The sequence below is a fragment of the Peromyscus leucopus genome, chromosome 12 (genome assembly GCF_004664715.2).
Source record: "Peromyscus leucopus breed LL Stock chromosome 12, UCI_PerLeu_2.1, whole genome shotgun sequence".
NCBI classification, from domain to species: Eukaryota; Metazoa; Chordata; class Mammalia; order Rodentia; family Cricetidae; genus Peromyscus; species Peromyscus leucopus.
The window spans coordinates 4,979,916-4,995,486 of record NC_051073.1 but is presented as its reverse complement, the minus strand read 5'-3'; the positions used below and the strand labels follow the sequence as shown (position 1 = coordinate 4,995,486).

At 45.7% G+C, this 15,571-nt stretch overlaps 1 pseudogene; it reads left to right on the top strand.

Annotated features, from left to right (window-relative positions):
* The first annotated feature begins 330 nt into the window (after positions 1-330).
* LOC114698455 lies at positions 331-447 on the top strand (annotated as a pseudogene).
* Positions 448-15,571: the final 15,124 nt, after the last annotated feature.

The window sequence follows — 15,571 nt, the reverse complement described above, 5'->3', positions numbered from 1 at the left end:
CTTGGCACGCTCACCCTAAAAGCTGAGCTTCACACTCCATTGTTCAACGTTGTCTGAAGAAGAAAGGTCTAGCATCCAGGTTTCTTCCAGTGTCCAGGAGAAACTGCTGTCAACCTTACATCATATTCCTGAATATGTATTGTTTCTCTACAATGAAATCAAACTAACTCTACAATGAAATCAAACTAACTGGAGGAACCACAGTTTTCTTTCACATTTTCAAGTTCATGTGCAGAGAGACATTGGATAATAGAAAAAAACTACACAATTAAATCAGCCTATATACTTTAAGGATGTGCTGATTTAATTCTGTAGGTTTTTTTTCTATTATCCAATATATACCACCCTGAATACGTCCAATCTCATCTGATCTCGGAAGCTAAGCAGGGGTGGGCCTGGTTAGTACTTGGATGGGAGACCGCCCGGGAATACCGGGTGCTGTAGGTGCTCTGGCTGAGGAGGACAGCAGCGGCAGTGAAGGGTAAGGTTTTTAGCCCTCAGCCATTGCTCTGACCTCTTGGGCTTTTTAAATCTGCAATCGGCTCTGTGTTTCTTATTTAAAAAGACGGTTACATCTACATTCGTGTTTCTGTAAGCACTTTTATTTTAAAATTTCTCCAGGCAATGAACCCAGCCAGGGCTTCAAGCATGCTGCCATTAACACACCAGGCCCATAGCCACTCACTCAAGTTGATTTTCTTGGAAACCGTTTCTCTGTTTTATTTTTCAATATTAAATATTGACATTCTTTGAAGGAGATGGGAAAAAATTAATAAAAGACAAATTATCATCTTATTATGTTTTGCCACCCCACATGAAAACACACAAAAGTGTGTGCACAGTTCAGGATACACAGACAGCCTGTGCATGGTTAATGATAAGAAGAGACACGTAGTGAAATCCCCAGGAGCTGGCCCATGCAGCACTGAAGAAGGTCCCACTCCCAAGAAGGGGGCCTGCAAAGGGCCAGGGAACCTGAGCTGGCTGGAGCAGACAGCGGCAGACAGTTCCCTGTTTCCATTCCCAAACCCCAGCCCCAGAGAACACAGCATGTCTCAGAGTTCCTGAAGCCAAGGCCAGCTCTGGCTTTAGATATCTAACATGGGAAACTATAGGAAACCACTAATTGGCTTTGCTTTTGATGTGTGATGGTTTCTATGGCACAATCTGTCTGCTGAGAAGGATATGGCACCATGATGTGTAGTGGGTAGCCATTCCAGCTTTGATCTGGAAGTTCCAACCCCCATGAGGCTTGGTAACTGTCACGACTACAAGGTGGGGCTGAGAGAGGACCCTGAAGACCCAAGATCCGGATGTGCTGGCTCTCTTGGTTCCTGGACCCTGGACACTGGAGGTAGACTGAGCAGAGTTCTCCAGAGAACACTGCTGGACTGCGCTACACCTTCCCAGACCCTGTAATCTATCCCTTCACTTGTAAGTTACCCCACAAAATAAACCTCCCTTTTAACTATGTGGAGTGGCCTTAATAATTTCACCAATAATGATGGACGCCTGAGTTGTGCCATTAGGCTCACTAGGCCCCACATGCCAGAACAATAGGTACCCACCACAAATACTCAGCCTGAGAAAGGTCAAGAACAAAAGGAATCAATGTGCTGGTACGATTCTAAAGAGGAGTATCTGGAAAAAAAAAAATGACAAGGTTATCCAAGGAGATGCTAAGGAGAAAGATAAGGGGCAAACAGGACAGAGACAGAAACCAAAGAGAAAGAAAGAGAAAGGAACCAGCTGGAGAGGCTCCTAGCTGTATGTGTGCGACACACTGCCGCCCCCCCTCCCCCAACACACACCACCCCCCAGCAGCACTGTCCGATAGACTGTCACCCCAGCCGGACACGAAAAGCCTTGAGCTTCACAAGGTCAAATAATTCACCCAAGGTCAGTCAGCTACTTTAACGGCAGAATTGAAATCCAAACTAGGCATAGCTCACCTCAGTCTCCCCATGCCCTGCACCTTCAAAGACAATTAGGAATTTACAACTTGCAAGCATTTGGGGGGGGGGGTTTGCATGGTTGTGAGCCTGAGTGTAAACGCACGCCTGCCACAGCATGAATGAAAACACCAAAGGACAGTCTTGGATGTCAGTTCTCACCTGCTACTTTGTCTGAGATAGGGCCTTGCTGCTGACCATCCAGGCTACCTGGCCCATGAGCTTCCAGGATTCTCCTGTCTCCACGCTGCATCTTGCTGTAGAGTCGAGGTGTAGACACACTACTGTGCCCAGCTTTACCTGGGTCCTGGGATCCAATGTCAGAACCTCATAACATGCACAGCAGGCGTTTTGAGAAGCAATAATAGTGAACTGGAAGAAAACATTTTAGGTTGAGTGGAATGAAAACAGAACTGTAAATCAGGAAGCTGGGAGCCAAGGCTTCTCAGGCAGATGCTGTCAGCCTCTCTGGGTGCTAATTAAACTGCATGTTCGACAACCTACTCTCCAGAGAGTGCAAGTCTTTGGGTCCAAGGTAAAACTCCAGAATCACAGCTTCAACCACACCCGTTCTGAGGCAGGTGTTCAGAAACCCTGGTAGGAAACCAGGGCACAAACAAGAAGAAGATGTGGAAAGGGTAGCAGAAAGAAGTTTGTAACACCTGGGGAAGCGGAAGTTTGTGTTGTAACATCTCAGAAAGCAGAAGTTTGTGTTGTAGCACCTTGGGAAGCACAAATGAAGGAAAATAAACATGTCCTGACTAAATGCTCAATTCACTTCTCTGCTTTTGAAGATTCTTTGTCCCAGGAAGAGAACATTCTGGAAGACCTGGGCAAGGGTAGAGGGAAGGAGGAGGGGTCTCCAGCATCACTGAGTGACAAACCTAAGCCAAGGCTTAAAGTAATTATTAATACTTGATCTAAGGTTATAGACGAATAAAGAATGAAAATAAGAGGAAAGAATGCACAAAGTCAATGTTATTGATTTACACTCTGAGAGAAATGCCAGAACTATTATTTAGATGTCAAAATAACTCCAAGAAGAGTACAAGGCTGTTTTGATAATTTGAAACCGAATACCTGCCTGCTTGGAGACGAGGCTTTCAGACACCCAGCCTCCGTAAATCCCTCTGCGCAGCTCTGAGCAGGTCATATTTCCTCTTCAAAGGTTATACCATGTTAAATTATATGCAGTTTCAAAAAGAGCAAACCCTTGTCCCGAGTTGAGTCCTCTTCCCTTAAAAGCATGTTTGGGCTCAAATTAATCTACAGCCCAAGGGGATTTGGGGAGAGGAGAAAGCTTGAAATTCCTAGTGAAAATAGCCCAGAATCCGGTTGCTTCTTAAATATCAAGAGATGTTTAGGGGCTCGGAGGGGCTTTGCAGAGTTACAGGTAAATGGACCAACCGTGGGGCTCTCAGGGTCCAGCAGACACTTCAAGGGGAAAAGGTCCAGCTGGATATACCAGAGAGCAGGAAGTAGGAGCCCAGCACCCAGCGAAATTCTAGCAGCCCAGAGGCTCGGAAGCAGGGGAGACAGGACAGGAGAGCTGTGTGAGGCCCTGGGCGCCTGTTCCCAAGCCCTCCCTGGAGAAGGGTCAGCAGCAGGCGGCTCAGGCTTGCTCAGTTCATGATGAGCTGCTGTCTCTACGTCCAGAGCCAAAACTGACTTCCTCCCCACCCCTCTCTCCTTCTGCTTCAGATGCAGTTTAACTGGAGGCCCTGGGGTTAAAGTCACACTATTCAATTCAGAATAATCGTGTCAATGAGTAACCTCCTTGGACCTCTGTCTTATCCAATGTCACCCTTACACAGGCTGTGCATCTCCGCCACAGAAAAGCAAATACAGTGATTGCCCACCCACCCCACCCCCCAAAAAAGTGCCCAAGTCTTAGGAGCTGATTTTTAAGTAACCCCACACACACACACACACACACGCTTTTGTTTTTGTTGGTAAGTTTAGCAAAGGTCATTTGAAATATACAATTTTTAAGGATCCTCAAAGAGAGTCTAGAGCAATCATTTAGTTGAGGGGCAAATGAATGTATACATCATGGTACACTGTGTGCTAGATTACCAAGGCACATGTGACCTTAGAGTTGTGGAGAGATGCAGATTGAAGTCTGCTCTCTAGCATTTAAAAGGTGACTTGACTATAAATCTCCATTACAATCACTGAATATCTATTTTCTGACTAGGACAATGGAGTCCTGAGGCAGCCCAATAGCAAAGGTCCTGGGACAGCCCTGACTTTATTAAGTCTCATGCATGCGGCCTGTTAGACAGGTTTCATTAGCCCTTGCTGGTAGATGTTTCTAAGCTCCCGTGTCCATCTTTTCTTAGGCACTCGCGGCCACCTGGCCCCCGGCGGACACTCTCGGAATGAGTGCGCCGGCAGCGGCCCCTTCTTGACTTAACCAGTCCCTTCGGTTTGGCGATCCCATGTGTCTTTCCAGTCTTTGTCATTTTCTCCTTGCTTCTAATACTGGACTCTGTTCTTTGAATCTATAGTTTGGCACACTAACTACTCGATGTGTACCTCCATCCTGTGGAAGTTTCCTCTTTAAAACTCCCTTATCTCCTGGTCACGGAGCTCCACCAACAACTATAAGGCAAAGGAGGCCATGAGGGTGAAGTCTCCGCTGCTGTGGAAATACCAAAGGAATAGCCTGCAGGTGAGGCTTCCTTAAGGAAAGCACACATGTGCCTGCGGTGTGTTTTATTACGTCATCGGATTCCACACTACTACGTCAGACAACAGTGTCTGTACTGGGCAATCACTCACCGTGAACACGGTCGGCACGGACCACAATCAAGGTCCCCCGTCACTGATGCCATGACCCCAGAGAATTGCAAGAGTCATGCCCTCCTCCTTCCGGTGACTGATCCAAATGGCCAACCCACAAAACAAAATAAACAATAACCGTATTCTCCTCTTACTAGTTCAAGGATACTTCACTGCGGAGATGCCTAGTGAGCATCGCAAAACACTGTATTCTCACTGGATTCCCAAGGCAACCATCTGGCCCTTGCTTTATGGTGTCCCCAGCTTGACTCAACTTAAAACCATCTTATACCCAACTGTGGGCCCCAATCTTTGTTTCCTACAACACTTTCTTTAGAAGAATCTGTCATCATTAATTCTTTCTCAGTCACTTCAAAATACATAAAGATATGCCTGGTGTGTTGGTCTACACCTGAAATCAAGCACCTGGGAGGCAGAGGCAGGAGGATCATGAGTTTGAGGCCAGCCTGGGATACACAGCAAAACATATTTCAATAAAGGAACAAAGTGAGCACATGAAATGTATAAAAATGTTTAAGCCTCTTTCCAGTTTGACAGCTCACAAAGGTCTTTCTGAAGGACCTGGGGTCCGTCCCTTTGACACAGAATCGTTAAGACAATGTCCCCTCTCCTGGTCTCACTTTGAGAGTAGCAGCCTTCTTGGATAGGTGACAGAGAGCCTAATCATGGCAAAAATCATTTGAAAACACTGGCCCCAATTCTATGTTTAGGCATAGACACCCTATGGAGTGTTTATTAGGAACACACCCTATGGAGTGTCAGGAACACACCCTATGGAGTGTCAGGATACCGTGGAGTCAGGTCAGGCCTATGGAGTGTCAGGAACACACCTATGGAGTGTCAGGAACACACCCTATGGAGTGTCAGGAACACACCCTATGGAGTGTCAGGAACACACCCTATGGAGTGTCAGGAACACACCCTATGGAGTGTCAGGAACACACCCTAAGTGTCAGGAACACACCCTATGGAGTGTCAGGAACACACCCTATGGATGTCTATGGAGTGAGGAACACACCCTATGGAGTGTTTGTCAGGAACACACCTATGGAGTGTCAGGAACACCCTATGGAGTGTCGAACACACCCTATGGATGTCAGGAACACACCCTATGGAGTGTCAGGAACACACCCTATGGAGTGTTTGTCAGGAACACACCCTATGGAGTGTCAGGAACACACCCTATGGAGTGTCAGGAACACACCCTATGGAGTGTCAGGAACACACCCTATGGAGTGTCAGAAACAATAATGCAGAAACACATAGTGTCAAACACACCCTATGGAGTGTCAGAAAATATGGAGGTCAGGACACACCCTATGGAGTGTCAGGACACACCCTATGGAGTGTCAGGAACAAAAAAAACAAAAAAACACCCTATGGAGTGTTCAGGAAACACCTATGGAGTCAAACAACCTATGAAGGAAAATAAGAAACACACCTATGGAGTGTCAGGAACACACCCTATGGAGTGTTTGTCAGGAACACACCCTATGGAGTGTTTGTCAGGAACACACCCTATGGAGTGTCAGGAACACACCCTATGGAGTGTCAGGAACACACCCTATGGAGTGTCAGGAACACCCTATGGAGTGTCAGGAACACACCCTATGGAGTGTCAGGAAACATAGGGTGTCAGGAACACACCCTATGGAGTGTCAGGAACACACCCTATGGAGTGTCAGGAACACACCCTATGGAGTGTCAGGAACACACCCTATGGAGTGTCAGGAACACACCCTATGGAGTGTCAGGAACACACCCTATGAGTGTCAGGAACACACCCTATGGAGTGTCAGGAACACACCAAATGGAGTGTCAAAAAGGAACACACCCTATGGAGTGTCAGGAACACACCCTATGGAGTGTCAGGAACACACCCTATGGAGTGTCAGGAACACACCCTATGGAGTGTCAGGAACACACCCTATGGAGTGTCAGAACACACCTATGGAGTTCAGGAACACACCCTATGGAGTGTCAGGAACACACCTATGAGTGTCAGAACACACCCTATGGAGTGTCAGGAACACACCTATGGAGTGTCAGGAACACACCCTATGGATGTGTCAGGAACACACCCTATGTCAGGAACACACCCTATGGAGGCAGGGAGGAACTATGGAGTGTCAGGAACACACCCTATGGAGTGTCAGGAACACACCCTATGGAGTGTCAGGAACACACCCTATGGAGTGTCAGGAACACACCCTATGAGTGTCAGAAACACCTATGGAGTGTCAGGAACACACCTATGAGTGTCAAACAACCTATGGAGTGTCAGGAACACACCCTATGGGTGTCAGGAAGACACCTATGAGTGTCAGGAACACACCTATGAATGTCAGGAACACACCCTATGGAGTGTCAGGAACACACCCTATGGAGTGTCAGGAACACACCCTATGGAGTGTCAGGAAGACACCCTATGGAGTGTCAGGAACACACCCTATGATTCAGAACACACCTATGAAGTCAAACACACCTATGAATCAGGAAGACACCCTATGGAGTGTTCAGGCACCAAGCAGAAGTCTCCCACTGGTAAATAATATACATAATTTCAAAGTATCAACGGTCCATTGGCACAATCTGCCCTCACAACCCAACGCAAATTTAAGGCACTAGTTAAAGATGGGATGGGAGAAGGGGAGAAGGGAGAGTCAGAAGAGGTCTCCTGTGAGAGGAGCACAGGAGAGGAAGAAAGATGAGAAGTGTTTTCTCTGATGACTCGGGATCCAACTTTGAAGCTTGATTAAAGAAATGACCTTGAGCTACAGCAGGGAATAATCAAAGATGGTGTCCGGTAAGTACATCCTCTCTGATGAGTGGTTTTCATTTTATTTTTAAACTGAATTCAGGAGAGACCTGCATGCATTAGGTTAAGGTGATTAACAGTTGAAGTTTGACCTTGAAATAATCTTTACATTGTAAATTCTTAATGATCAAAACCGTGTTCTCAGTGATTAAAACATATTAGTAATTAATTATTAAAGAAGAGTAATTGCAAATACATATTCTTAAAATCTTGAGGCTTTTAAGCCATTTGTAGAAGTGACTGGACATTTTTTTCAAATTTGCAGGAAAAAAAAACTTCCATCTGATTCTCATGTTCATCATCAATGTATCAACAACAAAACATGGTATTTCTCCACCTCTTATTTTCCATTGTCTCATAAGCTGGAAATAAGCAGCAACTTGATCCCATCAAAGCCAAAGAAAATGGTTCTACAGAAACCCATGACATTAAAAAGTAATCCTGGGTCAGGAGAAAACAAAGCAGGTGGCACATGTGTCTGAAAATGCCACAGTGAAACCCGCTGCATTGGTTACTAACTTAATAAAAATAAATAGTCAATTCAAACAGAGCCTGGGAGAGGGTGCGGTCAGGAGTGAGCTAACTGCACAAAAATTCCCAGCACCGACGTGGAGAAGAAGGGGCAGCAACACGTTCCTGTGACCCTAATGCTGGGGAGGCTGAGACGGAGGATTCCCGGGGCTTAGTAGCCAGTTGGGTGAGCTCCGTCCAGTTTAGCAAGAGATCCCATCACAAAAAGATAAGGTGGAGAGTAACTGAGGAAGACATTTGATACCATCCTCTGGCTTCCACGTATCTCTGCACACATGCGTAGTCACTCCACACATATATATGCACACGTACCTAGGCACACACATGAACACACACATAAAAAATTATACAATAAAAAGCATCCCCCAAACTTATAAAGTCCAGTAACTAAAAGGCAGCAGGCTTGACCATATTTTCTAGAAAATACTGTGAAAAGTTTAGCAACATGGATAGAATGTGGTCTTGGGACTTTAACTCTTCAGACAGCCATGAGCATTCCCACCAATGGTGCCAAGTGTAGTGTTTTTCTCCATCGCTTCGTCGATCCCTGGTACCCCCTGATGGTGACAATGGCTATCCTAGCCAGTGAACGTGACCTCTCATTGTGGTTTGGCTGTACATTCCCCTGGTGGCGACACTGAGTATTTCCTAATATGTCTGTGGGTCATTTGTAAGAAATATCTGCTCAGTCCTCTACCCAGATTATTTCTTGTTTTGATTCTTCCCTAGTCCGGTGTCTATTGCTGTAAACAAATAACCTGACAAAAAGCGACTTGGGGAATAAAAGGCTTATTCCACTAGCAGTTCCAGGTTAGAGGAAACACTGGGGAGAGATCACGCAGGAACTTCAAACAGCTTGCCACATCACATCCACAGTCAAGAGCACAGAGAAATGAAAGCATGCTTGCTCACTTTTCTATCTTTATACAGTATTAGAACCCCTGCCTAGAGAATGGTGCTGCCCACAGTAGCCTGGGTCTTCCCACATCAGCATCATCTAAGGTGCTCAAGACAGTCCCCCACAGGCATGCCCAAAGGCCAACCTGATCTAAGTAATCCCTCATTGAGACGCTCTTCCCAGGTGATCCCAGGTTATATCAGTTTGATGATTGGAACTAACTAATCCCAAGTTCCTTGTATGTTTTGGCTATTAACTCCTTCCAGATGTATGTATGCTTGGAAATGCTTTCCCCTGGTCCTTAGCCCACCCCCCATATACACAGAAATTTTTGGTGCATGGATACATATGTAGTGCTGCAGATCAAACCCAGGACTTTGTCTACACTCCACATGCACTGACCCTGAGGTATACCTCCTCAGCCTTCAGCCACCACCCACAGACGGTCTCTTCCCTCTGCTGTGTCCTCTGCTAAAAAGCAGAATCATTCTTATTTGATGCAATTCCATTCACCCACTTTTGCTGTTGTTTTTATCTAAGTTACAGGGGTCAAATGAAAACCTATCTCCCAGACCAATGACATGTAGTTGGTCTCTGGCTTCACACCATATTCAGATAGATGAAGGTCCTAAATGTAGGGGCTAAAGCTGTGAAATACTTAGCAGAAAACAGATTTAAACTTTAGTGACTTATTTCTTATGCGGCACTGTTTACCGTGGGAGAAAAGTCATGAGGCACAGCAGAACCCACTATAAGGTTTATTAAGGGAAGGGAACAGAAGGGGGTGCTTAGGCCTATTGATCAAGCAGGAAGAGGGAGGAGGGGTATGTGGCACCTGCTTTTATGGATTGCCCCACACATGCACATATGGGCTTACGTAGCTACACCACACATACGCATAGATTATGTGATCATGCAGCACATGGATTATGTAGAACATAAGGCCCTGGGATAACTAAGCATCTTGCCAGTGCATGTGTGATCATGGGGGAGTGGCTAGGAATTCTATCAGTGACCTTTGATTAGGTTTCTTGAATATGTCACTAAAAGTACAAGCAACTAAAGACCAAAGAGATAAACTGAACTTCATCACAATTAAAACATCTCATGCTTCAAAGGGCATTGTCAGCAAAATGCAAAGAAAGTTCACAGAACAGGAGAAGATATTTGCAAATCTAATATATGTGTGCTAAATACTTAGCACCCAGAAAACACATCAGACTCTTACAGCTCAAAATAAAATGCAAAGAACCCACTTTATAACATAAAACTAACTTGAATATATGTTTCTCCAAAGAAGGCACAGTGCACACATGAAAACATTCCCAATATGATTACTTGCCAAGGAAATGCAAATCAAGTCCATGGTGAGATGCTATTCGCACCCACCAAGATGACTACAGTCAAGCTGGTGGACGAAGAACAGTTGGTGAGTATGAGGAGAAACCAGAACATCGATTCATCACTAAGGAGAAGGTGATAGTCCCAGATGCAGCCACTTTCCAATACACCTGGTGGTACCTCAACACACCACCCCCGGTTATGTTCCCAAGGGAACTGAAACATGTGGCCACACAAAGCTTGTGTAGAAGTGTTCAGCATTGTTCAGAAAGGCTAAGAAGTATAACACAAAGCACCATCAGTTCATGCACTGAATAAAGTATGGTGTATGTGTATATAATGGAATATTGTACCATACAAAATTTAACAAAGTACTGAAATAGACAAAAACACAAATAAACTTGGAAATATCACACCACGTGCAGGAGTCAGTCATGAAAGACACATAGTACATGCTTCTGTTCATATGAACTATGCAGAACAGAAAAGGCCATGGGGACAAGATTGGCCATCACAGGGGCCCGAGAAGATGGTACCGTGGGCCATGATTCCTAATGGTGAGGCTATTTATTTGGGTGGGAGTGTTCTAGTTTCATTTCTGCTTCTATGATAAATACCCTGATGAAAAGCAACATAAGGGAAGCCAGAGACAAGGCTCGGCTGTTACGAGCACTGGCTGCTCATGAGAGAACCTGGGTTTGGTGCCCAGCACCCACGTGGTAGTTCACAACCATCTGTAACTCCAGTTGCAAGAAATCTGATGCCCTCTTGTGGCCTCTGTAGGTACCAGGCACACACAGTACACATATATACACACAAAATAAAAATAAGTGAATACTTTAAAAACAGTAGAAAGGAGGAAAGGAATTACTTGGTTTACAGTTCCAGGTTACAGTGCATCACTGGAGCAAGTCAAGGCAGTCAGTCAACCACAGCCACGTTCAAGAGCAGAGAGAAAGCCGGGCGGTGGTGGTGCACACCTTTAATCCCAGCACTCGGGAGGCAGAGGCAGGCGGATCTCTGTGAGTTTGAGGCCAGCCTGGTCTACCAAGTGAGCTCCAGGAAAGGCGCAAAGCTACACAGAGAAACCCTGTCTCGAAAAAAAAAAAAAAAAAAAAAAAAAAAAAAGAGCAAAGAGAAACACACACACAGCCACCCTGCCTGTGTGCTTGCCCTCAGCTGGATCTTTTTGCTGCATTTAGGGCTCAGCCTGGGTAACAGTACTGCCCACATTCAGGGTGGTCCTTCCCACCCTCAATTAACAATCAGTCTCCTTAAAGCGCACACAGGCCAAACTGGTCTAGATAATTTCTTGGCTAGAGTCTACCCAAGTGATGCTAGGTCGTGTCAAGCAGACAACGGGAGCTCACCAACGCAGGAAGTGATGAAAATATTTGGGGACAGATAGTTGTACAGCCTCATAAATATGCTGAAAATGGAGTTGTCTATTTTTAAATGATAATTCCTATGAGATGTAGATTGTATCTCAACATTTGAAAATCCTTGAAGAATCTGAAGTTTCCAAGAATATTCTCAAACAGATACTCTGAGTAGAAACAGGAGGAGGGAGATGTGTGAAGCACAGATCCTGGGCCACTGCGGTGAATGAGAGTCAGGGTCACAAGGCCCAAGAGGACTTGAAGCTGGAGCTTTATAAGGGACAACTCCAAGGTACGAGTAGAAGAGTGATTGATCGGCTAAGCCAGGGAGCAGCAGGGGGCCTTTCGCTATCGAGTCTCAGGAGAAGAAAGGCATGGACTCTCAGCGCTATGCATGCCGGAGCGATACTAAGAGTCTACTAATGTTATCAGCAGAGTGAAAATTTTTTTCTAATGTGTATTTGTGTGGTACTCTTTATGTATATGTCCATGTATGAAGGTATATGAGCACCTCCACATGGAGGTCAGAGGTTGATGTCAGTGTCTTCTTCCATCACCCCCACCTTCTTTTGATGACAAGATGTCTCACTGAACCTGGAGCTCACTGGCTGCTAGGATGGGTATCCAGGGAGTCCCAGAGCTCCTCCTGTTTCGGCCTCCACACATGGGATTACAGATATGCATGGCCCTTCTGGGCCATTTACATGGGTGCTGGATATCCCAAACTCAGTCCTCGTGCCTGTGAAGCAAGCACTCTACTGACTGAACCATCTCCGCAGCCCAACAATGTAAAATAAAATAAAAATCTTAGTGATGTAGGCTCATCTGACCCCGGGAGCAGACCAGGGGACCGAGTGCCACCGCTGCCTCACCACTACCCACATGCATCTGAACTTCCTTCCAACTCTGCAGCTTTTATGAAGTAAAGACTGAGAATAGGGAGGTGGGGTGGGCAGGAGAACCCAGGGAAAAGATGGGACTAAGAATAAGCCTGGAAGGGTCCCCTCCAGCAACATAGGAACGAGGGTGGAGCTTAACAGAAACCTGTAGGGAGGGAAAAGGAAGAAGACGTGACCCCTTGGAAGCAGAGGATGTAAGAAGAGATCCTGTGGGCCCAAAGACTCAAGTCAGATAGAAAGGCACATTTAAGGAGAGAGTTCTTTCAGGGAAAAAGTATGGGGAAAATGGATTTGTCAGATGCCATAAGGTAACACATGTACACAGACATATAGCGAGAAAGACAAAGACAGAGAGATAGAAAGAGAGAGAGAGAGAGAGAGAGAGAGAGAGAGAGAGAGAGAGAGAGAGAGAGAGAAATCAATAAACCTTGTTTGTAGCTGCTGAGTAAAGTATTGCTATGACTCCTGGGTGTTCTACAAAATCCAAAGCCCTTCCTGTTCAACGGTGATTTAAAGATGACACAAGATCTTGAACTTTTTGTCTATGGTCAAAATATGTGAGTGTGGAAAAGGCAATGCATTAGTTCATAATCATGGAATCTGTGATGAGAATTCACAGGGTTGGTGTGCAGGGGCCTTTCATAATTGATGAATGACTTCATTATTATGTATCACTGATTGCCTTTCAAAAACATTGCAACTGTGGGAAACATCCATTAGTCAGTATTTATTAACATTTTAGGGACAGATTAAAGTGTACCAGTGTTTGGGGAGCAAAGAGAAATACGGGATATGATCTCAAACGTTAGGACATCAACAGATTCCTGGGAAAGGGTGCAGTAAAGCTGAACACTGTGGGCCATCTAGTTACTACCATTCACTTCGGGCGGGTTTACCAGTTAGCTCTCACTGTCACCTAGAAGGATCCCAGCAATGTTTTTAAGTGGTATGGTGGTGTTGGGGAACCCAAATACAATCTAATGTTACACAAGATCATGTTTACATTGTGTTGATGTTATTGTTTAGATTGTATCCATATTTCACAGTCTACTTTTAGCCACCACATCTCTTTTTTAAGGGCACTGAGGCCTGAACCTAGGGCCATGATCATGCTAGGAAAATGCTCTATCAAATGCTCTATCCCAGCACTTTGTACTTTTTATATTTGAAACAGGGTCTCATCAGTTGCCCAGGCTAGCCTGGAACACAGTCTATACCCCAGGCAGGCCTTGAACTTGTGATCTTTCTGCCTCAGTGTTCTAAATAACTAAGATTACAAGCTTGTAACACCAAGCCAGGCTTCATCTTAATATTTTAATTAGAACCATCAAATTTTTTTCTGGTTTTCTTTTGAGGGGGGTTAATTCTTTTTTATTTCTTTTCATCAAAATGCGTTTTGTAAAAATATCCACTCCTTAGCAGGGTGTGTGACAAGCCACATGGTCTCTGTATGGACACTCACAGCTGCCTTTGTGAAAACAAGCAAACAATGTCCAAGTGAGTAAGTGTGGCTGTGTCCAATCAACTTCATTCACAAGGAAAGGCATCAGGCTAGACCCAGCCCATGAGCACAGTTCATCTTGTCTATGCAGTTCCAGAATCCATACAGCATGGCTCCCATTTTACACCTCTATGCCTTTTATCATATATGGGTTTTGTATTTGTCCGACATAATGAGACAAATCATCTCTTTCCTTTTCTCTTCGTGCCCTGGCAAATTATACAGTGGGGGCAACACAAATTTGACATGTTTTAATGAAACACAAATATACATCTATCCCCAAGTAGCTCTGGGGTCGAGCTCCATGAAAATGAAATGACTGAAAGGCAGCAGAGAGAGAACCTTGAGGAGGAAGTGTAAAATAATAAAAATCTCTGCTCCTCACACTGCTCCTTCACGTCCTTCCTTCCCATCTGGATTGTGATTTTTATAAGATAATGTTTGAGGAAACACGTTTTGAAAGTTGATGTGCTTCAGACGGGGCTGTATTAGTTTCCTTCTTCTTGTGGTGAGCAGCCACCTGACAAAAAGCAACCGAGGGTGGGGAGCGTTTATCCTGGCTTCCTGTTTAACAGGATGTAGCCCTTCATGGTGGGGAAGGCATGGCTGGGGGAGTGCAAGCACCGATCACACTGGAGTGTGAGCACCGATCATACTGGAGTGTGTGCACTGATCACACTGGAGTGCGTGCACCGATCACACTGGAGTGTGTGCACTGATCACACTGGAGTGCCAGCTCCAATCACACTGGAGTGTGTGCACTGATCACACTGGAGTGCGTGCACTGATCACACTGGAATGCCAGCTCCGATCACACTGGAGTGTGTGCACTGATCACACTGGAGTGCGTGCACTGATCACACTAGAGTGCGTGCACTGATCACACTGGAGTGCGCGCACTGATCACACTGGAGTGCGCGCACTGATCACACTGGAGTGCGCGCACTGATCACACTGGAGTGCGCGCACTGATCACACTGGAGTGCGCGCACTGATCACACTGGAGTGCGCGCACTGATCACACTGGAGTGCGCGCACTGATCACACTGGAGTGCGCGCACTGATCACACTGGAGTGCGCGCACTGATCACACTGGAGTGCCAGCTCTGATCACACTGGAGTGCCAGCTCTGATCACACTGGAGTGCCAGCTCTGATCACACTGGAGTGCCAGCTCTGATCACACTGGAGTGTGTGCACTGATCACACTGGACCTGAGTCAAGAAGCAGAGAGTAGACAGGAAGTCAGGGCACGCTATAAAACCACAGCAACCACCCCCGTGACCTACCTCCTCTGAGGAAGCTCCACCTCCTAAAGGTTCCATAATTTTCCAAAACAGTGCCACCAGCGGGGGGAACAAGTATTCAAACAGATGATCCTGTGGGAGACTGGGCTGGGCAGTTTTGTGTCAGCTTGACACAAGCTAATTCGTCTGAGAGGAGGGACC